The 24,821-nt window shown below is 37.6% G+C and overlaps 1 pseudogene; it reads right to left on the bottom strand.

Moving 5' to 3' along the window:
• Window positions 1-5,314: 5,314 nt before the first annotated feature.
• LOC133816727 (polyadenylate-binding protein-interacting protein 11-like) lies at window positions 5,315-14,794 on the bottom strand (annotated as a pseudogene).
• Window positions 14,795-24,821: the final 10,027 nt, after the last annotated feature.

Below are 24,821 nucleotides of genomic sequence, written 5' to 3'. Positions count from 1 at the left end.
CCATTGTCAATTTCCTTAGAAACAAAACAAACAAGCTAAAAAATTCAAATTTTGGCAAAGACTAGATGTAACGTCCTCCTAATCAAGGACCGTTACACTGTGTACTTAGCATTTTGTCAGACCTGCTAATCAAGTCATTTGGCTTAAATCGTGTAATTAAGGTTAGTGACAAGGGTTAGGGTTAAAAATTTTGGTCAAAGAATCATTGACTTTTACTCCAAAAGTGTTATACAACATGGGATCCCAAAATATTACAACACAACTATTTAAAAAGGGTAAATATATAACAAAAGTTACATCAGCCACTACAAGAAAAAATGTTTTAAATAACACCGAAAATGTGTTATCAAAACATACGATAACACTTTCTGATGTGTTAAGACCGACTATGTTATCGTAGGTCAGGGTACTTTACATAACACTTTATCAGTGTTATACATATGTGTTATTGTGCTGTCAACGATAACACAATTTCTGTGTTATTTTAATATATAGATAATTGTTTAATTATGTTATTTATAGTCGATTATATAACACTTTTTTTGTGTTATACTATACTTTAGTATAACACATTTTTTGTGTTATACTACACTTTAGTATAACAAATGTGTTATATTAGCTTAGAGAAACATAATCTTTTTTTACTTACACAAAACTAGGAAAACAAATATGAAAGTTGAAGCCAAATAAGGTAACATAAATAGATTTTTATTAATTACTCAAATGTAATTACAATATTTAGTCTACTAGTCTAGGCTTAAGAAATCATATTACAACATAATTTATGCCCAATTCAGATTCCTTTATCACTAAATACAAAACAAGAAATGTATACAAAAATTAGTGAAATACATTCTTCCATTCTAAAGGCCTCAACTACAAATGTTGTCAAGAATTGCTCCAAAGAAATCACTCTACCCTGTTCATTCTGTCAAGTTTCCAAAAAGTGAGATGAGGGGTTTAGGTATCAGCAACTTACTCCCAATACTATAATCAGCTGCTCTTGCTACCTGCAAAAGCATTAGAGGTGAAACATATAACACAAACAACAACTAAACCCGCAACCTGCAAACCCAAAGTTACATTCATTCAGCACAACTTAACAGCTTTCATGAAAAAAAAACATGGAAAGTGCTCATAAATAGGTTTTCAATTTATATGCCAAAAAACAAACCTTTTAAGCAATCTTATATCTGGATAAAGTTGAAAAGTAAAGCATGTTTAGCATCAGAGATGGCAAAACTCAAAGAAACTAAGAAAGAAGGTAATATCATATTAAGAATGAATTGGAAAAAAGTACCTTCCAAAGCTCTGAAGAAGCTCTTTCAGTTCTGACTTTGCTCATTTTCAGGCATAGTAATTTTTTCCTAGTTGAATTCCAACCTTAAGGTAGCTAACTTCATCTGTATCTCTATTTCCAAAACCAACTTAGAATGGACTGCAATCGGCAGGAAACAAGGATTTGATTTCCTGAGAAAATTGGAAAACTCTAGTTAATACAAAGAAATCTCTGTAGAGACCATAAAACAGGTTCTACTTCAAAGAAATATATAAAATATGACATAATGGAAAATCATAGGGTGCTGAAAGAGGTGGCTATCTATCTAAATGGAATTTTAACAAATTTGACCATATATTATAAACAAGGTAGCAGACAAAAGTGAAAGAAAAAAAAATGAATAAACTTAAACAGTACACAAATAGCAAACATTCAAACTCAGATTTAGATTAATCACAACAATCGGGGAATAGAAAATGCATAATATAAAGGTGAATACAGCAAGGTCAATCTCTATTAAATATATCTTCGATTGTATATTTAGGAAGGCACCACTAATCAGTAAATAACTAACTTGGACCATCCCCAGTTTGAAAGAAAGTAGCACCACCACCAGGGAATCCCCCTGCTGCATCAGGGGGTGGCACTTGTCCTTTGAGACCTTCTTCAGCATATTGATCGTATATGGCTCTCTTCTGAGGATCACTTAAAACCTACAACAAAAACCACAGAAAGAATCATATCAACAAAACCAAAAAACTCTTAACAGAGCATAAGATACTGAGACAAACATATACCAAGTGTTAGCAACTGTTCTTGAACATAGATTTTTAACATATGGATACTTATTCAAACCCTCATTTACTTCTGGCCTAATGATTGAGATCACATCTATACACACCACTCTTCTATTAGGATACAATGAAGAAATCTAAAACTTTCTAGAATTTTCCAAGTCATTAACTAGTTTCTACTATTCTCTAAATAATTCTATAGTAATCTATATCATAGTCTAATTAATTCTAGGTTTCTCCTAGAACATTCTAGAATACTTTTAATAGAAGAGCATCATAATAAGTGAAGCACGTTTGCATATGAGAACATCCAAACAATTTTAGAAAGGGGACCAAAAACACATTCGAAGCTTTAGTTTATTTCTTGCAATTAAGGAAAGAAATTTAAACAGCCAAAAAAATTAAGAAAAAAAGAAAATCTAGGAAAGAATAAAGAAAATGATTAAAAGGGGTGTGAATTATTTGTAAAACGATATAATAAAAAAAAATCAGATTGTCTCTCAATAAAACTGTTATCTTTCTCTCTAGTTCTTTGTCATTTTTGTCAATGTCTATGTCTCTCATTCTTTTTTCTTTCTTGGTTCTGCATCAATAAGGAGGTTTAATTCCAATGTCAAATTCAATTAAAATGTTCAAAAAAACTGATCTATGGGTTATTACTTGATATTTTATATAGGAAATTCTAGAATGTGCTCATAGAATAGAATCAAGCATACAAAACAGAGAACTTGTGCTAGTAACAGGAAAATAAAACGCAGCCAATTTATACAGAAAGAAAGCACTTTAAAAAAAATCGACATGTCCTCCATAAGAAATCAAAAAACATTTTACAAGTCCTCTAAAGCAAACCACAGAGACATACCTACTAGCACGAACATAGATGACATACATTTTAAAAGAAATCATAAACAAAATCAAAATTTGGGGTGTGGGCAACACAGGGGAGGTCACTCTTCTAAAGTAACATATCAACTAAAAAAACCAAAACTTCCCCCAATGATATCACATTTTACACAAAATAAATAAATAAACACATTTATGAAAATAAAGAGAGAATGGGAGACTTAAGCAAAATAAGCTAGAAACAATGTTAAGCTGGTGGGAAAATATCACAAGCTATTTAACTTAAGAGACGATTCATCAAAACTGTCAATCATAAGATTCCACTTTCTAAAGATCATAATCATCAACAATTATGCTAATTGATTTATTAATTAAACCCAATAGCTCATAACCAATGTAGTTTAAAGTAGTTAGCAAAATAAGAATAAAAGTGTGTTTAATTATTAGATATTTAATCTACAAAACTAGGCACTAATATTGGTATTAAAAATAAATAATTACTAGTCACTACTACTAGCATCAATTCGTAGCCTAGATGCTTAATAACTAATAGGCACTGATATTAATATTAAAAGTCAATAAACAACTTAATTAAATTATACCAATCTGAACCAGAAACCGCTCTAGCATATTTTTCTAATTTAAATATTTGGACACCTCTGTCATACCAAGACTTAGTATAATTTGGATCCAATTTCAATTTCCTCTCAAGTTTCAAACTCTAACAATAAGTTAGAAAGGAACAATGCTGCATAAATATACAGTTTAGACATTAGACTCTCACAAAAATAATTTAGCAATCTCAAAAATTTAAAGCTTACCGATTCTCAAAAATGACATATAGAGGAATATGAAAGTTAATCTCTTTGCCATCTTCATCAACCTCTGTTGGTGCAAGCCCAGATTTACGAGCCTTCACCAATTCAAGTTGTTTTCTATGATCCTCCCAAGATTTTTCCTTAAATGCTTCAGTATATTGAAATAACTTAGTTACTTCATTGATTGCATTACTTTGTACGGATCTGCCATAATGTGTGTGTGACATAGCCCATTATAAATCACAAACACGTGTTCTTGAAAGAGGAAAAAAAACATAAGTGTGAATAAAAAGTCTAGTTCTTTAATGTGGGTAGTCATTGGAAGGGAGAAAGCAGTGATTTAAAAATATAGAATGGCATCTTGAAACTCTAACCAAGACTGAGAGGACGCGATATGAGTGAGAGAACACATTATGAGCGGTCAGGGAAAAAAAGTACCACTTTACTAGTCATCAATGGTTGCAACTTACAATGACATAGATGAAACCGGTTATCATAATCTCCAGGAAAGCATGCCTAGATATGAGCAATAATTTCAGACAAGCAGCCAATAAAATAAAATTCAAGATAGAAAATATAGGTATGGTTAGTAGCTTAGGCACAAGTATATACTTGAGCTATCTGAAACACTTCTGACTAGGTCCATATAAATTTATCATCACAGGGTTCATTCACAGGAAACATTTCCAAGTCTATGGGGGACTTTGGATGGCCTAATCGAAATCTCATACCTCTAGCCGAATATATCAGTAGACCCTCCTGGAAGAAAGCTATTGATAGAAGAAAGCATTTAATTTTGTCAACCAAAAACAACTTAAATCTGAAAATCAATTTTAAACAATACAAATTTCAAAAAATATGAAGAAGAATAATAAAAAGGCCTACCTTCAAATGGCTTAATGCTGATTTTAGAAACTAAACAAAAATCGGAGGCCAACTTGTATATAAGTGTCTCAGGAACCTCACAATTACTTTGTCCTGTACTTGACCAATATGACATTCTTGTAGAAACTATTTCTCTAGGTTCTAGAGTATTATCAATGCTTTCTAGAGGATAATTATCAGTGCTGGATGCACTAATTGCCTTGAATAAGCAATTCCCGGGAACAAATGATGTACAACACTTAGTTAGAAAAGCAATTCCCAGGAACAAATGATGTACAACACTTAATTAGAAAAGCATTTGTACATACTCACTACATGGATTCAGTAGCTTATAACAAATAGAAAATCTACAATTATATCCAAATATATATGTATGAATGCAGTAGCTTATAACATAAGGTCTAAAATTATGTATATATATATCTATGTATGGATACGGCTAAACAATAATCTGGCAGCCATGGAGATGAACCATAACAGTACAACCTGGCATGACTATCCTGACTGTATAGATGAAATTAAATATCCTGACTATATAGATAAAATACAATGCATGAAACTTAAGCAATCAAAATGAAATCGAACAAATCACAAAATATAATGAAAATTTGTACCTCGTTGTGCTTCCTCAACAGCAGTGTCAAACCCACAAGTCAAAAGTTGGAAAATTTTATTGAAAGAACTGAAACCAACAAGAAAAAATAGCTCAAAAACATAAAAGTAAAAAATTGTTATCATACAAGGCCAAAGGTTTTCTAAAGAAAATAAAGTTTTCCTAAAAAACTAATATAGTGAGGGTTTTGGCTAGTATATTAGTGTTTGCAAATTAAAAGGAAAAAAAACTAGTATAGGAAGAAGTTGTACCTGAACAGCCACCAATGTGTTTGCCCCCTCCTCATGAATTGGAAAAAAGAAAAACTTGAGCTTTTAGTCTCACTAGACATCAATTCAAATAAAACATTGTATCGCAACTAAAGGAAAGCAAGATCATTGTGCCACAAGTTGAAAATGCACTGATTTCTGTTCTAAAAGTGGACTTATAGACCTTTCCTAATTTCTACATTAAATATAACAGTTAAAAATGGTGGAAAAGAAAGCATATAATACACAAACACAGAATATTGAATGTAGGAATATTGAAACAGATAGATACCATTACAAACTAAACAAAGGCAATACGAGTAGAATGATGATAGTCCCCAAGCAGCCTTAGGCGATAAACCTGCATTAGAATATATGTTTATAAATGCAGCTCCTCACAAATGGTATCAAGGATTTTAGAATTATAAAAGAAAGAGAAAGTGTTGGCGCAAAAGCACTAACCTCTCCACAGACTGATTCAAAAAAGAGTTTAACATCAGCTTGGGCAACCTACACAAAACAAACCAAATAAACGTGTAAGAAGTTCCACAGATAATTGCTCTGGGTCATTTTCAACTACAGACTACAAGAAAATCACCTTTTTGTCAATATTTGTACAATAAATGGTTCTTGCACACATCTCGCGTTCATCGTCAGTCTGCAATGAAAAACAGTACTCAATTGATTGATTATAAAATGGAAATGACTGATGCATTCCAGAGTTAAAAATAAAGGCAATAGTCATAACAGCAAGGCTCTATACCCTTGGCAAAAATGTTGGGTTAACTGGTGCAATGACTGTCTTGGAGGGCAGTACTCTGTTAGGGTAAAATCCAAGCATTGTTCCTATGAGACTCAAAGCAGCCCTTGCGCCTTCTGTTAATCAGATATAAAACTGAAATTGATCAAAATGTCCTAACATTCATAATCGATCTAAAGACCCTTTCACAATAACAGACCAATAATGATGTTATAATGTCAATATTACCTTCATCAGTGAAATCAATGAAGGCAAAACAAAGTACTGAGTTTGGATCACCACAAATTCGGCAATCAACAACCTTCACAATGGAAATAAAAGCAGATAAGAAAAAATGTTCCAAATCCAAATTAAAATCGCACTGTCACAGAGCTTCTACTACGACATTCATCATTTTTTTCAACAATTAAAGGGGAAAGAACAATCAGAGAGTAAGAGAAACAGTGAAAACACAGAATTGTAAACAGTTCAGATACCATAAGATTAGAGAAATTATACATCTATTAATCTTACGTTCTGGAGATAATGAGCGGCTAAGAGTAGGTTATGGATGGTGAGTCTGTCAATATTGTGCTTGAATTCATCGTGATCGTCATTGTAGTCGCTCTGGCCATCTGCACTATCGTCTTTGTGGTTCTCGCACCATCGAAGCACCATACCCAAAATTTCACTGTGGATGTTGGTTAGTGGGATGACCAAGTCCTGCTCGGAGTTGCCACTGTCCTCCATCTTCTTCTTGATTCTCCCAAGCATCTTTGCCACAGCCTCTTCAATATTGAAGCTTAAACCGTCGAAACATACCAACTTTATTTGCCTCATCTTTAATCTTTGATCACTCTTTGATAATTAAGAAATTGTTTTTTTTTATATAAATAATATTAAAAGGACTATAACAATGCTTTGGAGGGGATTGATATCAATAAGATATATACTTTACATGATTGAACTAGAGTATGAGTGTTAGGAGAGTTAGGAGAGATCCCCATGACCCTTCTGGTTATGGGGTTGAGAAATCAGGGAGTAAGGGTGTTTCTGTTCATGAGAGTTCCAATAATCGCTATTGGAGTTTCAGGACAGCACACAAAGTTTTCATGATTTCATTCACAGATGATGGCGAGGCTGTTCGCTTGTGTGAAAGAACGAGAATGTCAGGTTATGAGATTTTGGTGCCTTTAGATGGAGCAAGGTGGCTGATTGGTGAGATCTGGAGGTTAGCATCTCTGAAGGTTGAGGATAGGGTGGGTTTCAAGCGTACTTTTAGAAATTCCTCAATAGTCGTTTTTGTTGAATGTTTCAAGAATATTCGAGGCGTTTTCCTCAAGGTTTCCACTTTAAGGAACAGAATGATCAGAAGTGTTATTATTCCAGATGAAGGATGGGAGTCAAGCTGGATAGAGATGAACAAGTGCCTTATTGGGGTGGTTACAAGTTGCAAAATATGTCCAGATCCCAGGGTCTCTAAGCAATCCTGGGTAGAAGTGGTGTCAGCGAATGGTGCGGCTGTTTGCAAGGAATCTCTTAAGCTTCACTCTTCTCAGGCCTTGTCATTGAGGAAAGGCTTTGTTGTGATGGTGATTCAATCTGGACGTGCTACTGCATGGGAGGTTGTTCTAAGGAATTTCCAAAAGTAGTTTGGGATTCTGGTTGATTTATCTTTCTTGTCTAATGACAGGGCCATTCTTTGGTGTCCCACTGCCGTTTTGCAAAAAGATTTAGTCTCGACAGGGGAGTTCCAATTCCCGAACAACTGCTTGATTTCTGTTTCTCTTTGGAATTGGAAAGCTCAGTTGCTAGAGAAGAAGTTCTCCTGCTCTCAAGATTGGATAGGAGTGGATGGTTTGCCGTTGAATTTATGAAATATGCATGTTTTTAAGGTGATAGGAAATTTATGCGGGGGATTTATGGAGGTGGATAAAAGCACTGTAGAGATGGAAGATGTGTCAATTGCACGGCTGAAAGTAGTGGGTAAGCCGACTGGTTTCATTCCAGAATTCCTCTCCTTGCCTTATGACGGAAACTTCATCACTTTAAGATTGTTCAAGCTTGCAAAGTTGGGAGTTTCGTCAGTTTCCTCAAGAAGGGTTGGCAAAAAAATCTGGGTTAGAAAAAAAAACCAGGGTCCAAAGACTGTGCAAGAGATACCGGAGCCGCCAAGGGAGTTTCAGAAGGAGGGTCCACCGGGTGCGGTTGTGCCGATGACGGGGGTCCAGCGTTTGAAGTGTTGCCGTAGGTCAACCAAAGCGCTTCCCAGTCGCAAGGGGATTTAATTTCGGATCCGGAATCTCAGAGGGCAGATCGCGGAAAATTAGGGAAGGTTACACAATATTATTGCTTCTCTTTAAAGTCTATTTTCAAAAGATTATCTACAAATCTATCTTACTTAAATAAGGAAGAGGAGGGCACGTGTCTTAGCTTTCTTTTTAATAAAGCCACGTGGGCCAAAGGGAAGTTCAAAATTGATTTTTATGTTGGATATTCAGGCTGGGCCTTGACTTTGGAAAACAAGGCTTTTTCTTTAAAAATAAATCAAACCCTTGTTAGGGCTCTCTTCAATCCAACTTTGATGGACTTAGGAGTGGGCTGTCGGCCCTTGAAGGATTTAAGGACCAAATGGATTCGTCCTACTGGAAAAATAAGGAGCCCCAAAATTTGTGAGGCTTTCAGCAAAGGCAGAGTATTTCTTTGGACAGATCAGTCAGATAAGGCTCTTAGCAAAGGGGTGGTTTCTCTTCAAAAGTCAGTTAAGGAAGAGACTAGCCTTGAGTTTTCATCAAAGAGTCTTAAAGTGTATCAACGTAAGCCTAAAGTTTCATTTCCAGTGGGTAATTCTTTTTTAGAAGATCAGTTAGAGACAACGATGGACACCAGACATGATTTGGCAGAGGACGAGTTCTTCATTCCTGGGGAAGATGGCCCTTTGGAGATTTGCAGCTCAGAGGAGGAGGATTTAGATTTGGACTCTGATGTTGACAGGGAGGATATTGAAGATATTGTAGTCCAAACTAGAAGGCTGTGGTGTGAAGAAGATGAAGTGGTAGTTTCTGAGGTTGATCATGCACCTGGTTTTGATAAAGAGGGCGGGGGTTTAGAGGAAATTACTGCGGAAGAGGCGGACAGCCCTAATGATCTTTCAAGGTTGACTCCGGTGATGGAGTCGTTTGGAATTTCATTACTACCAAGTAATCTAGGGGAGGAAGAGAAAGGAACCCCTTCATTTTTGCCTAAAAGGAGTGCCCGTGAACTTAAGAAACTTGAGTTTAATGTGAATTATAAGAATAGGAGAATGATTGGGTGTCGAAAGTTATCATGGAATGTCAGAGGAAGTGGTAATAAAGAGAAGCGGAGGGCGATAAAAGAAACCATTTGCAAGGTCAATCCGGACCTTATTGTGCTTCAAGAGGTGAAAAAGGTTAAGATAGACAGGATTTTTATAGGGAGTATTTGGAGGTCTAGATTTAAAGTTTGGATTTTCCAGCAGGCTATTGGTAGATCAGGCGGAACGTTAGTTGTATGGGATACTCGTAGTGTTTCTGTTTTGGATTCCCTGGTTGGGGAGTTTACCATTTCTATTCGTATTGAATCAGAGGGTAAGAACCCTTGGTGGTTTACTTGGGTTTATGGGTCGGTGGTTTATGGTAAATGGGACAGTTTTTGGGATGAGTTGGCAGGTTTGCAAGTCATTTGTGGCAGCCACTGGTGTTTGGGGGGAGATTTTAATGTGGTTAGGAGAGGAGATGAGAAACTGAACAGAGTGCCCAATACTAGAAGTATGAAGAATTTTGATGCGTTGATTAGAGAGATGAATTTGGTGGATCCTAAGCTCCACAATGGCCGCTTCACTTGGTCTAATTTCAGACAGAGGCCTATTTGTAGTAGGCTAGATAGATTCTTATTTTCGCCCTTATGGACTGAGCTCTATCCTTTCATTCGTCAGGAAGTGTTGGTTCGTATTGTCTCAAATCATTGTCCTATTGTGTTGGATTCCAATCCTCCTTTGTGGGGCCCTAGTCCTTTCAGATTTGACAATTCATGGCTTGAGCATAAGGATTTCAAGACGCTTTGTCATAAATGGTGGAACTCGTCTAAGCTGATGGGGTGGTCGGGCTATGGTTTCATGGAAAAACTATCTTTGGTTAAAGACAAAGCTAAAGGATGGAGTAAGGAGGTTTTCAGTTCAAGAACTTTGCTTAAGCAATCCCTGGAAAGAAGGATGTTCGAGTTGGATAGGTTAGAGGAAGGTGGTTAGTGGAACGATCAACTTCTTTCGGAGCGAAGGAAGATTAAGGAGGATTGGCAGCAAGTTGTATTTGAAGAGAAGAGAGGAGTTTGGTTTAAGTCGAAATTTCAATGGGCCAAACAAGGAGATTCTAATTCCAAGCTTTTTCATAGTATCCTTAGCGCTCGGAAGGCTAGGAATTTCATCTCTAGAATTGAGCAAGAGGACGGAACAATCCTTGACAAAGACGAGGATATTGAAAGGGCAATTGTTGATTTTTATTCCTCGTTGTATACTTCAGTCCCTAGGAGGTGGAGTGGTGTTGAGGGTATTTCTTGGGAGCCTATTCCCTCTTTCTTGTCCTCTCTCCTTGAGAGGCCGTTCACGGAAGAGGAAATTCGTCGTTCAGTTTTCGATAGTGATGGGTCTAAGGCTCCGGGACCGGACGGTTTCTCCTTGGCTTTCTACCAGGATAATTGGGATACAGTCAAGAGTGATCTCCAAGCAGTGCTCGATGGTTTCTTTAAGGATGGGGTTATTCATCAGAGAACCAATGAAACATACATTTGCCTAATTCCGAAGAAGTTGGACAGTTGTCAGGTGCGAGACTTCAGGCCAATTAGTTTGGTTACTAGTCTTTACAAAATTATTTCAAAGGTCCTGGATGGACGTCTTAGAGGAGTTCTCTCAGATACAATAGCAGAGACTCAAGGAGCTTTTGTAGAAGGTAGGCAGATCTTGGATACAGTGTTGGTGGCTAATGAGGCAGTGGAGGAGTATCGCTGTAAAGGCAAGAAGGGTTGGGTTTTCAAAATTGATTTTGCTAAGGCCTACGATTGTGTAGATTGGGATTTCCTTGGATTCGTTCTGGAAAAGAAAGGGTTTGGTGCAGTTTGGAGAAAGTGGATTCGGGGGTGTTTGTCTTCTACTTCCTTCTCCGTGTTTTTAAATGGGAGACCGAGGGGGAAATTTGAGGGTTCTAGAGGTCTTCGCCAAGGTGACTCCCTCTCACCTTTCCTGTTTACCTTGGTGGTTGATGTATTGGGTAGGATGGTGGATAAGGCCAAGAGCGTCTCGGCGTTAAGAGGTTTCAAAGTAGGGAAAGAATTGGTGGAAGTCAGCCATCTTCAGTTCGCAGACGACACAATATTTTTTGTGGACGATAACGAGTCTTTGTCAGCTCTGTTGGATATTCTGAAAAATTTTAGTGTTGTTTTTGGACTGTCTATTAATCTGCAGAAGTGCCAGTTATTAGGGATTAACTTGGAGGAGGAATTAGTGACGCTTCGTGCTAGAGAGATTGGGTGTAAGGTGGGTCAATGGCCTATGAAGTATTTGGGTCTTCCTTTGGGGGACTTTCCCCGTAACAAAGGTTTTTGGGAGCCTGTGGTTTCGAGTTGTGCAAAGCGGTTGGATAGTTGGAAGTGTGCTTTCCTCTCTAGGGGAGGCAGATTGACACTTATCCAATCGATCCTTTCATCTATCCCGGTGTATTATTTGTTGCTTTTTCGTATCCCTAATGGGGTGGTAGATGTGTTGGAAAAGCTGATGCGGGACTTTCTTTGGGAAGGTACGAATCACTCTAAGTCGGATCATCTGGTCTCTTGGAAAGAAGTTTGTAAATCTCGGGATCACGGGGGCCTCGGTATTGGCAATTTGGATGCAAGAAATAAGGCTTTCCTCATGAAGTGGTTGAGGCGCTTTCCGATGGAAAAAAACAGCTTGTGGCATAAAGTGGTGATGAGTAGGTATGGAGGGGATGGAGGTTTTTGGGACACTGGTAGAGGGGGGAGGCTTTTTGTTCGTGGCCTGTGGAAAGATATTTCCGCTCTTTATGAGGATTATCTTCAGTTGGTAAGGTTCAGGGTGGGGAAGGGGGATTCGAATTCGCTTTTGGGAAGATATTTGGATTAACTATGCTCCTTTAAAGAATCATTTCCCAGATTTATTTTTTATTACAATTTCCAGAAATTGTTTGATAAGGGACTTGGTGGTCTTAAGAGGGGATGCGGGCCTCCAATCTCAGGGATGGGATTTGCGCTTTAGAAGGAATTTGTTCGATAGGGAGATCACCAGTCTCTCTCAGTTATTACTTTTGTTAGAGAGGGTGTCTCTACCAGGAGTTTTAGAAGATAGGAGGGCTTGGATACCTGACGTTAATGAAGTATTCTCTTGCAAATCGGCCTTTACGAGGTTAAGTTATGCTCAGTTGGGTTCTGTTCAGGAGTGGGGAAAGTCTTTGTGGAAAAGTGTCTCTCCTTCCAGAGTTAAAGTGTTTGGCTGGTTAGTTTTCAACAATAAAATTAATGTTCATGACAACTTGCAAAGAAGAAGACCCTACCATAGTTTGTCTCCTGCTTGATGCGTTTGTTGTAAGCAGGCAGGGGAATCCACTAGTCATTTATTCTTGGAGTGTCATTTTTCAAGAGAAGTGTGGGGTAAAGTCTTAGCTGAGTTAGGTATTCTTTGGTGTATACCATCTAACTGTTCTCAATTGTTTCTCACTAAGTTAGGGGGCGGCAGGCGAGTTTCTCGTCTTTGGCAAACTACTGTGTTGGCAACTTTTTGGGCCTTATGGCTTGAGATAAATAACAGACTTTTCGAAGATATTTTCAATCCTGTAGAGTCTATATGGGATAAGATAAAATTTTGGGTGGCGACTTGGATGTATAGAAATAAAGGTTTTGAGGGGGTTGCCTTCTATGACCTTATTAGAGATTGGGGCAACTTCTGGATTTAATTTTTGGGGGTGGGTTTTGTTGTGGTTTTTTTTGTTTGTTTAGTTTGTTCTCTTTCTAACCACGGTATTCCTCCGCCACAAGTGAGGTTTTCAAATTTTGAGTAAAGGTCAGCCTTTTGACCTTTGTCTCTTTTTCAAAAAAAAAATAAGATTAGAGCAATTACCTGTCCACAAGTGACAAAAAGAGCTACAAGCTATTCTTCAGTGACCTATGTCCCAGTTACCAATGAATTAGTCATGCATGCACCAAGGAAGAGGTAAATAATGGGCCTAATGGAAACACCAAAAATAAGTTGCAAATGGCTTACCTGTTGATCAATGTCAGAAACATAAACAGTATTTTGAATTCTATCTTCCTGTTGTGCCATACTATTCCTGTTGTTCATTCTCCTTTTTCCTTGGCTGTTCCTTTGAAAAACAGCACCCATCAACAAACTTTTCAACTTGGTTCTCAAGGTTAGAGTTCAATTCACATTAGTTTTAAATCATAAATCATGGTTTTCTTCTTTACCCAACACACTTCATAGTTGAACAAGTTTACATATGAGTATAACTTCTACTCAACACATCATTTTGGTCGCCAATCACAAGCTACAATACCCAAATAGCAGGAAAATCGTGGAGTTTGCAACATACATGTTCTTATTTTCTATTCCCAGGAACCAAACATACTTTCACATATTAATTTCAAAACAGAAGACTTAATAGTAGTAATACCTGTCGAGCATTGAAGCCATTAACGTTTCCATTTCTGTTGCTGTTGTTGTTGTTAAGCAAAAGACCAAAGCCATTGTTAAACCCACCGTTTAATCCAGGGTTGTTAACAAGGGAAGGAGGCACAAAATCCTCCACCATAGGATTAAGCTTGGAGAAAAGCTCCCTTAATTCCCTCATATCCTAGTTAAAGCTCTCCCCATCATGATCCTCATTCATCTGCAAATCCCCACCGTTCAATCGCTGATGATGAACCGATCCCACTCCCACTGTCTGCATCAACTGAGGGCCTCCGATCTTCACGCCATGGTCAAACCCCAACTGAACCACCTACGCCGCCGGCACAACCTTCATGAAAAGGCCCTGATCGTGAGGCCTCAGGGCTGATCCTGATCGTTACCTCCTCCTCCACCACCACGCGTCGTCGCCTCCTCCTCCACGCTCCTATTTGACGAAGCCGAACACACGTTCCTCCCCAATTCCACTCCAGCTTTCTCAACCACGGCCATGGATTTTAACTCCTCCTCCTCCTTCCTCCTTTTTTTTCAAAATTTATTCCAGTCGCTGATCAAACAAATGAAGACCTTGAAAAAAAAAAACCCTATAAAAACCAAACAAAACAAATTGCCTCGATGTCACTACGGAGAAAACGAAAATGAAAATCCAAACAACAAAAAAAAAAATAACTAAAATAAAATTTGAGAAATGACAACGAAGCATCAAAGCTAATTAATATTAATTAATACTTAATATTATATATAAAAAAATTAAGAACAAGAAAGAGCTTAATCGAGTTTATTTACAGTGAATGGCGTTTTTTGGAATTTTCAGTAAAGAAAGAAAACGAGGGAGCTTGGGAAAAAATATAACTTTTACAAGTTACAGGCAAGTTCCCAAAATAAGTTACCGCCTTTTTTTTTCTTTTACCACATATATGTATATCATAATACTTTTTAAATAGTATTATATTTTTATGTAATGGTAAGGGGTATTTGGTGTAGTGGCCGGTCTAAGCGGCAAAACAGGGCTATAACCCTAGTTCCTCTTAGATAACCCCAATCGCAATGGCCGAGCAGCCGCATATGTAAACGCCGCCACCGAAGCTCTCCAACTCATGGCTAGTCAAGCTTTCCCTTTCCCTTACCTGCACCACAAAACACCCATGAGTCGAGGCTCAGCAAGAAAATAGAACGTACAACAACAGAGAATATAACTTTAAATAACCATTCAACAATAATCAACCACATTAACTCATAACCAATGTCATTTAGTTCAAACACATGATCATTGGATCGACCTGGGCCATTGCCCTATTCAGTTGGCTTTCATGCCAACTCTCGGGCCTATGCCCTAGCTACGTGACCATAGAGTCACCTGGGGCCCCGCCGTTAGCTCTGTCTCACTAGCCATAGAGCTAGCCCAACCCCTGTGGTTCATCTTAGACCTTAGATTCGATCAACGTAATAGTACGTTACTAGTTTAGGCCAATGCCTCTCGACCAGCGCACAACACGCTATTGCTGTCCTTGACTTATAAGTTAAGACCTAATCCAGGATTATATACCTTACTTATAGGAAACAGATGTGGATAGGCACATCCCGACAATTAAGCACATATTCAAGCTAATCATATAATCCCATTGAATAACCATACCCACGATACTAACCATATTCACATAAAGGGGTTGCATGCCTTAATGTAATGACCCAACTAATTCGAAGACTTAGATCATAAACCCTACTAGACATAACTACTACTTTGAAGAGAACATACATGAGAAAAATTCATAACTTTATTGAAAACTTTAAAGTAATATTTGTAATACATAAACGAGCTCATAGTTTTAAAATAAAACATAACTTTAAATGAAATTGTTTACAAAGCCAAATGCGGAAAATACATAAAAACTTAGTTTAAAGAGACTAAAGAAAACAACGTCGTCCTCGAATCGACATGCAGCCCATCCACTCCATTCACCTCAACAGACACACCAAGCTTCCAAGAATCCTTCCACCTTTGTATCTATTTTCCTGCATCACATTAAAAAGAAAAAGGAATGAGCCTAATGCCCAACAAGGAAAATCTACCAACATGTATATAGCATCAAATGTAAACATAAGATCATAACAAAACATACACTATAAAACATATATCTCAACTAAAACCCATGTACATGGTAAATATTGGGATTTGCTAGCTAAGCAACTATAAGCCTCAAAATACAATGAGGTTTGCTAACTAAACAACTATAAGCCCCAAGAACATAAAAGTGTTGGGGTTTGCTATTCAAGCAACTATAAGCCCCAAAACATATATATCATAACACATAATAACATAACATATTATAGCATAATCATAACATATAAGCATATAATAATTATCCTATTTTCCTTACCAACACCGGGATAATTGAGAACAAATGCAGAACTTGGAACACTCCTAAAACCAGCAATAAAAATGGTGAGTATTTCTAAAGGGTAAAGAATAATTGTGGAAACTAAACATTCAAAAAAAAACTTACCAAGGAACATCTTTAAGTTTCAAGAACCTAATCAAAAACCAATATCAAAAGTTAGGATCTGAATAAAAGGAACTAAAGAAAAACTAAAGTGTTTTAAAGGATTGAATTCAAAGAATAAGAGTGCCTTAGTTGACCTTATGGATTGGTCTAACTTCAATACCAAAATACACTAATCCTCACTTCCCAAGTATTTTATAAAGCTTAAGAATGGCAAAGCTTTTTCCCAACCCAAGTGTTTATCACTCTATGGAATCACTAGCACCTTGGAGTCTCTGATCACAGCTTGAAGAGTGAGTGGAAGGGTTGGGTACTAAGTCCTATTTATAGAGTTCTACAAACAAAATATCTTCTTTTTTAATTGAATAATAATTGAAAATATTTGAATATTCATCAATCAGAGGTTGAAGACTCGGTCAAAACTATTCAGAGGTAGGTCTAAAGAGTGAAAACTTATTTTAAAAAATTAAAAACAAAAATAAAAAAAATATTTACTAATGGCGATATATCGCCCCTATGTGGTGATATATCGGCTCTGTCCTATTCCTGAGCCTCCGTTCGTACGATCGTGCAACGTCAACGTGTTTTCCGTATTCTTCGTCAGGCGATATATCGGCTCTCAGCTACGATATATCGGCATACGTGAATATTTTAAACACGTAATTGCACTTTTTCAGCATAATTAAGGTTTGATAACTGCTTTGACTAAGTCAAACTACGACCCTAATAGTTTCTGGTGAAGATTAAAGCTTATATTCTTCTTATTTTATCATTAAAATACTAATTCCTTAATAATCATGCTTATGACAAGTGTCATATTCTTATTGGCTCCATCTAAACCTTAGGTTATAATAAGAAATATATTTAGGACCAGCAATATTAATCAAACCTTATGTTATAATTAATATTCTTAAACTATAGGTTAAACTTATAAAATCCATAACTATTGCTAGGAGTTTCCAACTAAGTCTCAGTTTGAACCAAAATCCACGAAATCTAAAATAGTACAACTACTACTAACTAGCTAACTAAGTAAACATTCTGGGACTCTACAATTCTCCCCTACTACAAAGAATTTCATCCCCGAAATTTACTTACCAAACAATTTCGAATACTGAGCTTGCATGTCCTCCTCCAACTCCCACGTTGTCTCCCGTTCAGAACTATTTCTCCATAGGACTTTGACTATCGGAATACTCTTAGACTGTAACCGGTTGTTCCTCGTAACTAAAGTCTTTTTAGAGTGCTATCGTATCGTACTTGAGGACGTGAGATGGGTCTGACACATTTATACGCAGCATCGAGATGTGGAACACATTGTGACTATCTGCTAGAGCTGGCGGTAGGGCTAATATATATGCAACTGCTCCCACTTTGTCCAATATCTCAAAAGGACCTATAAACCTGGGACTAAGCTTGCCTTTCTTCCCGAACTGCTTCACACCTTTCATAGGAGATATTCTTAAGAAGACTTGATCTCCGACTTTGAATTCCACATCATGTCGCTTGGCATCCACATAACTTTTCTGACGTCTCTGAGCAGCGAACATATGCTTTCTAATCAGCGCTACTGCTTCCTAAGCCTTTCTAATAGCTTCGGGTCCAAGTAGTTGCCTTTCTCCTACCTCATCCCAATGTAACGGTGATCGACACCTCCTTCCATAAAGAAATTCATAGGGTTCCATTCTGATCATTGACTGGTAGCTATTGTTGTAGGATAATTCTATCAGTGGCAAGTACTTACTCCATGATCCTCCGAAATCAAGTACACAAGCGCGCAACATATCTTCTAAAATTTGTATGGTATGCTCGGACTGACCATCGGTCTGTGGATGAAATGATGTACAAAGACTTAACTTGGTGCCCATAGCTTGCTGCAAGCTTCTCCAAAATCTTGATGTAAACACCGATCCTCTATCAGACACTATTGTCTTAGGGGTTCCATGCAGCCTTACTATCTCTTGAACATAAATAGATGCGTATTGTTCTGCTGTATATGAAGTCTTGACAGGCAGAAAATGAGTTGACTTGGTTAATCTATCTATTACTACCCAAGCCGAGTCGTGTTGCTTATTCATTCAAGGCAAACTCGTCACAAAATCCATGGCTATTTCGTCCTATTTCCATTCTAGAATGCTAAGTGGCTGCAATAAACCTGCAGGTCGTTAATGTTCTGCTTTCACTTGTTGGAATACTAGACATTTAGACACGTACTCCGCTATATCTTTCTTCATTCCTGGCCACCAATACATTGCCTTGATGTCGTGAGTCATCTTGGTCGACCCTGGGTGAACTGAGTATGGGGTATTGTGCGCTTCTTCTAAAATCTTCACCTTAATCCCTTGATCGTTTGGCATGCATACCTGATCCTTAAATCTTAATAACCTCTGACTTGATATTGAGAAATATGTGGCCTTCCCTTCTCTAATTGCATCCATATGTGCTACTAACATGTCATCATGCCCTTGCCTAACCCGTATTCCTTCTAACAGACTTGACTTGATGGACAAGTTAGCCAGTTTATCAATGACTACTTCTATTCCAGCATAGATCAGCTCCTACTGTAGCGGCTTTTCTAGTCCGGCTAATGTTGCTAGATTACCATAATTCTTCCTACTTAGTGCATCAACAACTACGTTTTCCTTTCCTGGGTGGTATAAAATTTCATAGCCATAATCTTTTACTAGTTCTAACCACCTGCGCTGCCTCATGTTAAGCTCCCTTTGCATGAAGAAATACTTTAGGCTTTTATGGTCCGTATAAATCTCACACCATTCTCCATAAAGATAATGGCGCCAGATTTTTAATGCAAAGACCACCGTTGGCAACTCCATATCGTGTGTTGGATAGCGTTGCTCGTAATCCTTCAACTGCCTTGAGGCATAGGCTATCACCTTGTCATTCTGCATCAGCACACAACCCAATCCTTGCTTCGACACATCGTAATAGACTACAAACTTGTCATTGGGTGTCAGTACACAAAGTACTGGTGATGAGCATAACCTATCCTTAAGCAACTGGAAACTCTCTTCAAACTTATCATTCCAGTTGAACCTCTGCTGCTTCCGAGTCAGGTTGGTGAGTGGAGTGGCTATCTTAGAAAAACCTTCTACAAACCTCTGATAATAACCTGCTAATCCCTGAAAACTTCTTACTTCAGATGCATTCTTTGGTCTTGGCCAATCCTTCACAACGTCTACTTTAGATGAGCCTATAGCAATTCTGTCCTTGGATACTATGTGGCCGAGAAATTCTACCTATGAAAGCCAAAACTCACATTTCTTGAACTTGGCGTAAAGTTGATGCTCCGTTAGTCGTAACAAGATCAACCTTAATTGTTTCTCATGCTCGACTTCGTCCTTTGAGTACACCAAGATATCGTCAATGAACACTACAACGAATTTATCCAAGTAGTCCTGAAAGACCCTATTCAATAAATCTATAAACGCGGCTGGAGCATTGGTAAGGCCGAAAGACATGACTAGAAACTCGTAATGCCCATAACGAGTCCTAAAAGCTGTCTTAGGAATATCTTCTTCCTGTACCTTGAGCTGATACCTAGACCGTAAATCAGTCTTTGAGAACACAGTCGCTCCTTGGAATTGATCAAACAAGTCGTCAATCCGAGGTAGAGGGTACTTGTTCTTAATCGTCACCTTATTCAGCTCGTGGTAATCTATGCACATCTGCATACGCCCATCCTTCTTCTTCACAAATAGAACCGGTGCTCCCCATGGCGAATGGCTCGGTCTAATGAAACCCAAGTCTAAGAGTTCTTGTAGTTGCGTCTTTAACTCCTTGAGTTCGGTAGGTGCCATCCGATATGGTGCCTTGGAGATAGGCTCAGTGCCCGGTACTAGTTTGATTGTGAAGTCAATTTCCCGAGTCGGCGGCAACCCTGGTAATTCGTCAGGAAATACTTCTAGAAATTCCTTTACGATATGAACGTCTCCAACTTTTAGCAGTGTTTCTTTTACCACATCCATGACGTTAGCTAGAAATTCTTGACATCATTTTTCTATCATCCTCTAAGCTTTAAGTGACGAAATAAGTGGTGTGCATAGACCTAAAACCTTTCCCATAGAACATAGTCTCTGGCCGTCAGAAGTTTCGAACATTACTTTCTTGCGTTTGCAGTCGATGGTTGCGCCATGATTTGCTAGCCAGTCCATTCCCAGTATCACGTCGAAGTCTTTGATCTCCAGTTCTATCAGGTCTCCTTCTAATTCTATGTCCTCAATCTTGATTGGTACGCCTTGTACTACCTGTGATGATAGGACTATTTCACTCGAAGGTAATTCTGTTTCAAACCTAGTTCTAAATCTTTCACAAGGTTTGTCTAATTTTCCTATCATTCCTAACGAGATATACGAATGAGTGGCTCCCGAATCAAATAATACAGAACATACATTATTGAGGATAGACACCTGACATGTAACCACTTTATTGCTAGCACCAGCTTTTCCTTGGGTTAAAGAAAAAACCCTGGCAGGAACCATGTTGTCGTCTCTTTTCCCCTCTGTCTTGAGCTGGGGACACTCTTTCTTCCAGTGACCTTCCTGACCACAGTTGTAGCATCCCTTAGTGTTTTCATGGCACTCACCCGGATGTTTCTTTCGGCAGTTAGCACATTGCATGTATTCTACATAACCTGGCATGTTGCCTCCATTGTGTGTCTGTGCCCTTTTATCGTTGTCAGACTGCTTGTTGTTAGGGTGCCTTCTTTTCTGACTGTTACTATTGTTGGACTGTTTTTTGTTGTTGTGGTTGTTCCGACCATTCTGAGATTGATTTGACTGTTTAGGCTCAGGCTTACTGGCCTCCTCTTTACTAACATTCGCTTGAAGCCTTTCCACTTATATTGTCGTTTCTATAACATCGGCATAAGTAGTATTTCCAAGGTTTGCTAGCTTAACCCCTAGCTCAATCTTTGGTCGAAGCCCTCTAACGAACTTGGTCACCCTCAGAAAATCAGTTGGAACCATTTCTGATGCAAACTTAGCAAATCGGTCGAACTGCCGAGCATACTCTGCTACCGTTAAGTTGCCCTGCTTTAGACTAGCGAACTCCTCGACCCTTGAAGCGATGACAGCTGAGTTGTAGTACTTTTTATGGAACAGCTCCACAAATCTAGTCCATGTCATGGTGGAGACATCATGAGTCTGTTGAACTAAGTCCCACCATATTCTAGCATCCTTCTTAAGCAGAGATGAAACGTAGGATATGCGGTCCGCGTTGTCGAGATTCATGTGTACAAGGATCGGCTCTACATTTCTAAGCCATTCTTCCGCCTCGAAGGGGTCGGTTGTCCCTTTAAAGTTTGGAGCGTGTTGCTTTTGAAACTGCTCATAGATAGGCTCCACATGTTGAGCTGGGTATGGCGTATAGTTTTCCATTGGCCATCCCCCATAAGGACCTACTTGATGGGGTGCTTGAGCCATATGTTGAGGTTGTGATTGCAGCTGAGGCTGAGTCTGAGGTTGAGCATGTTGTCACTGCTGCTGCAGTAATTCCTCAACTTGCTGCCGAAGCCTGGAAATTTCTACAGTGTTGTCAACCAGCGGCAGCAGCGCACCTTCATTAACAGCAGCATTGGTTGCACGCCTTCCCCTTCTTCAAACTGGAGGGGCTTCATTCGTCTCAGGAACGACGTTGGAGGCAATGCCATTTTTGCGAGCAGATCTTCTAAGCGATATCTTCAGCAGAGTTCTAATATTTAAGAGAAACATGTCAGAATTTATCTTAATAGGCTCTAAAGCAAAAACTTAATCTAAGCAAACATAACTCGGACCTATTAATTATGATTTCTTATGAAAATAATTAGATAAGCCTTCTTTATAATTAGGGTGTGTTTCTAAACTTAGAAAAATAAGCCATCTTTATTATTTTCTAAATGTGTTTCTAATTATCCTATATGACTTAATTCTCAGGCTCGAAACTCATCGTTGTTCCAAAGTTAACCATATTCAGGGAGGGCTGGGATCAGTAAAATCGTTCCCACTACTATGGCCCCCTAACTCTCAATATAGAACCCTAGTTCATTGATTTGTATCCACCCTCACTGAACTTAGTAATTATTTATTAAATTTATTATTTATTATGATTGTGAAATAAAATCAAACTCATACATGTCATCAAAATAACAATGATATTAATTTGGAAAAACAGTTTTCACTAAGTACAATCATAAAGGAAAAATAATAAATAAAAATAAATAAAGAAACTAATATATTCTAAAAATTGGGATCTTCTACATCAGATCCTTCGTCTAACATGTCATCATTTATCTCTTCATAATCATCACTTTCATGAGCCTCAAAAATTCCTCGGGGAAGATTCGTAAAAATTTTATTCTTTTGTTCTTGTGCGAATTGGAATTCCATCTTAGTGGTAAACCTAATTATAAGAAAATAGTATCCCATTGCCTCTGGTATTTCATCTTCAACATCTATTGTCTCCCATATTTCTTCCAAAGCAGCAATTACAAAAGGAAAATCTTTAAAAAGCCTAATTACTAAAATATATTGCTCCATAGCTCTCATCATTATTTGCTTAGTCGTTTGGAGATGAACTATTTGATTATGAAATAAAAGAAATCTTCGAATGATTCTTTCCAATATTCCTACTGTATTTCTTGTTTCTCTAATCCTTTTTAAGGCCTTAATGGCTCGGATATCGTTATACGATAAAGCTCCATCCATTCTTAACTGAAAACATAAGACTAAAACATTAGCTAAAACACAGAAACATAATAACTAAAACATAAATACTTACATTGGCGGTTAGATTCGGAGCTTGAGCGTGTGTATCAAGGAGAATTTCATGTAAATGAATCGTTGCTCTGATACCAACTGTAATGACCCAACTAATTCTAAGACTTAGATCATTAACCCTACTAGACATAACTACTACTTTGAAGAGAACATACATGAGAAAAATTCATAACTTTATTGAAAACTTTAAAGTAATATTTGTAATACATAAATGAGCTCATTGTTTTAAAATAAAACCTAACTTTAAATGAAATTGTTTACAAAGCTAAATGCGGAAAATACATAAAAATGTAATTTAAAGAGACTAAAGAAAATAACGTCGTCCTCAAATCGACACGCAGCCCATCCACTCCATTCACTTCAACACATACACCAAGCTTCCAAGAATCCTTCCGCCTTGGTATCTATTTTCCTGCATCAGACTAAAAAGAAAAAGGAATGAGCCTAATGCCCAGTAAGGAAAATCTACCAACATGTATATAACATCAAACGTAAACATAAGATCTTAACAAAACACACACTATAAAACATATATCTCAACTATAACCCATGTACATGGTAAATACTGGGGTTTGATAGCTAAGCAAATATAAGCCTCAAAATACAATGAGGTTTTCTAACTAAACAACTATAAGCCCCAAGAACATAAAAGTGTTGGGGTTTGCTATTTAAGCAACTATAAGACCCAAAACATATATATCATAACACATAATAAAATATCATAACATAACATATAAGCATATAATAATATCCTATTTTCCTTACCAACACCGGGATAATTGAGAAAAATTGCGGGACTTGGAACACTCCTAAAACCAGCAATAAAAATGGTGAGTATTTCTAAAGGGTAAAGAATAATTGTGGAAACTAAACCTTCAAAACAAAACTTACCAAGGAAGATCTTTAAGTTTCAAGAACCTAATCAAAAACCAATATCAAAAGTTAGGATCTGAATAAAAGGAACTAAAGAAAAACTAAAGTGTTTTAAAGGATTGAATTCAAAGAATAAGAGTACCTTAGTTGACCTTATGGATTGGTCTAACTTCAATACCAAAATAAACTAATCATCACTTCTCAAGTATTTTATAAAGCTTAAGAATGGCAAAGCTTTTTCCCAACCCAAGTGTTTATCACTCTATGGAATCACTAGCACCTTGGAGTCTCTGATCACAGCTTGAAGAGTGTGTGGAAGGGCTGGGTACTAAGTCCTATTTATAGAGTTCTACGAACAAAATATCTTCTTTTTGGCTTGAATAAAATAATGAATGATAGTTGAAAATATTTGAATATTCGTCAATCAGAGGTTGAAGACTTGGTCAAAACTATTCAGAGGTAGGTCTAAAGAGTCAAAGCTTATTTTAAAAAATTAAAATAAAAAATAAAAAAAAAATATGCTAATGGCGATATATCGCCCCTATGTGGCAATATATCGGCTCTGCCCTAATCCCGAGCCTCCATTCGTACGATCGTACAACGTCAACGTGTTTTCTGTATTCTTCGTCAGGCGATATATCGGCACCCAGCTGCGATATATCGGTATACGTGATAATATTTTAAACACGTAATTGCACTTTTTCAGCATAATTAAGGTTGGATAACTGCTTTGACTAAGTCAAACTA

The sequence above is a fragment of the Humulus lupulus genome, chromosome 2 (genome assembly GCF_963169125.1).
Source record: "Humulus lupulus chromosome 2, drHumLupu1.1, whole genome shotgun sequence".
In the NCBI taxonomy this organism is placed as follows: domain Eukaryota; kingdom Viridiplantae; phylum Streptophyta; class Magnoliopsida; order Rosales; family Cannabaceae; genus Humulus; species Humulus lupulus.
The sequence above is the reverse complement of the archived record's forward strand: the minus strand, read 5'-3'. Positions and strand labels throughout refer to the sequence as shown.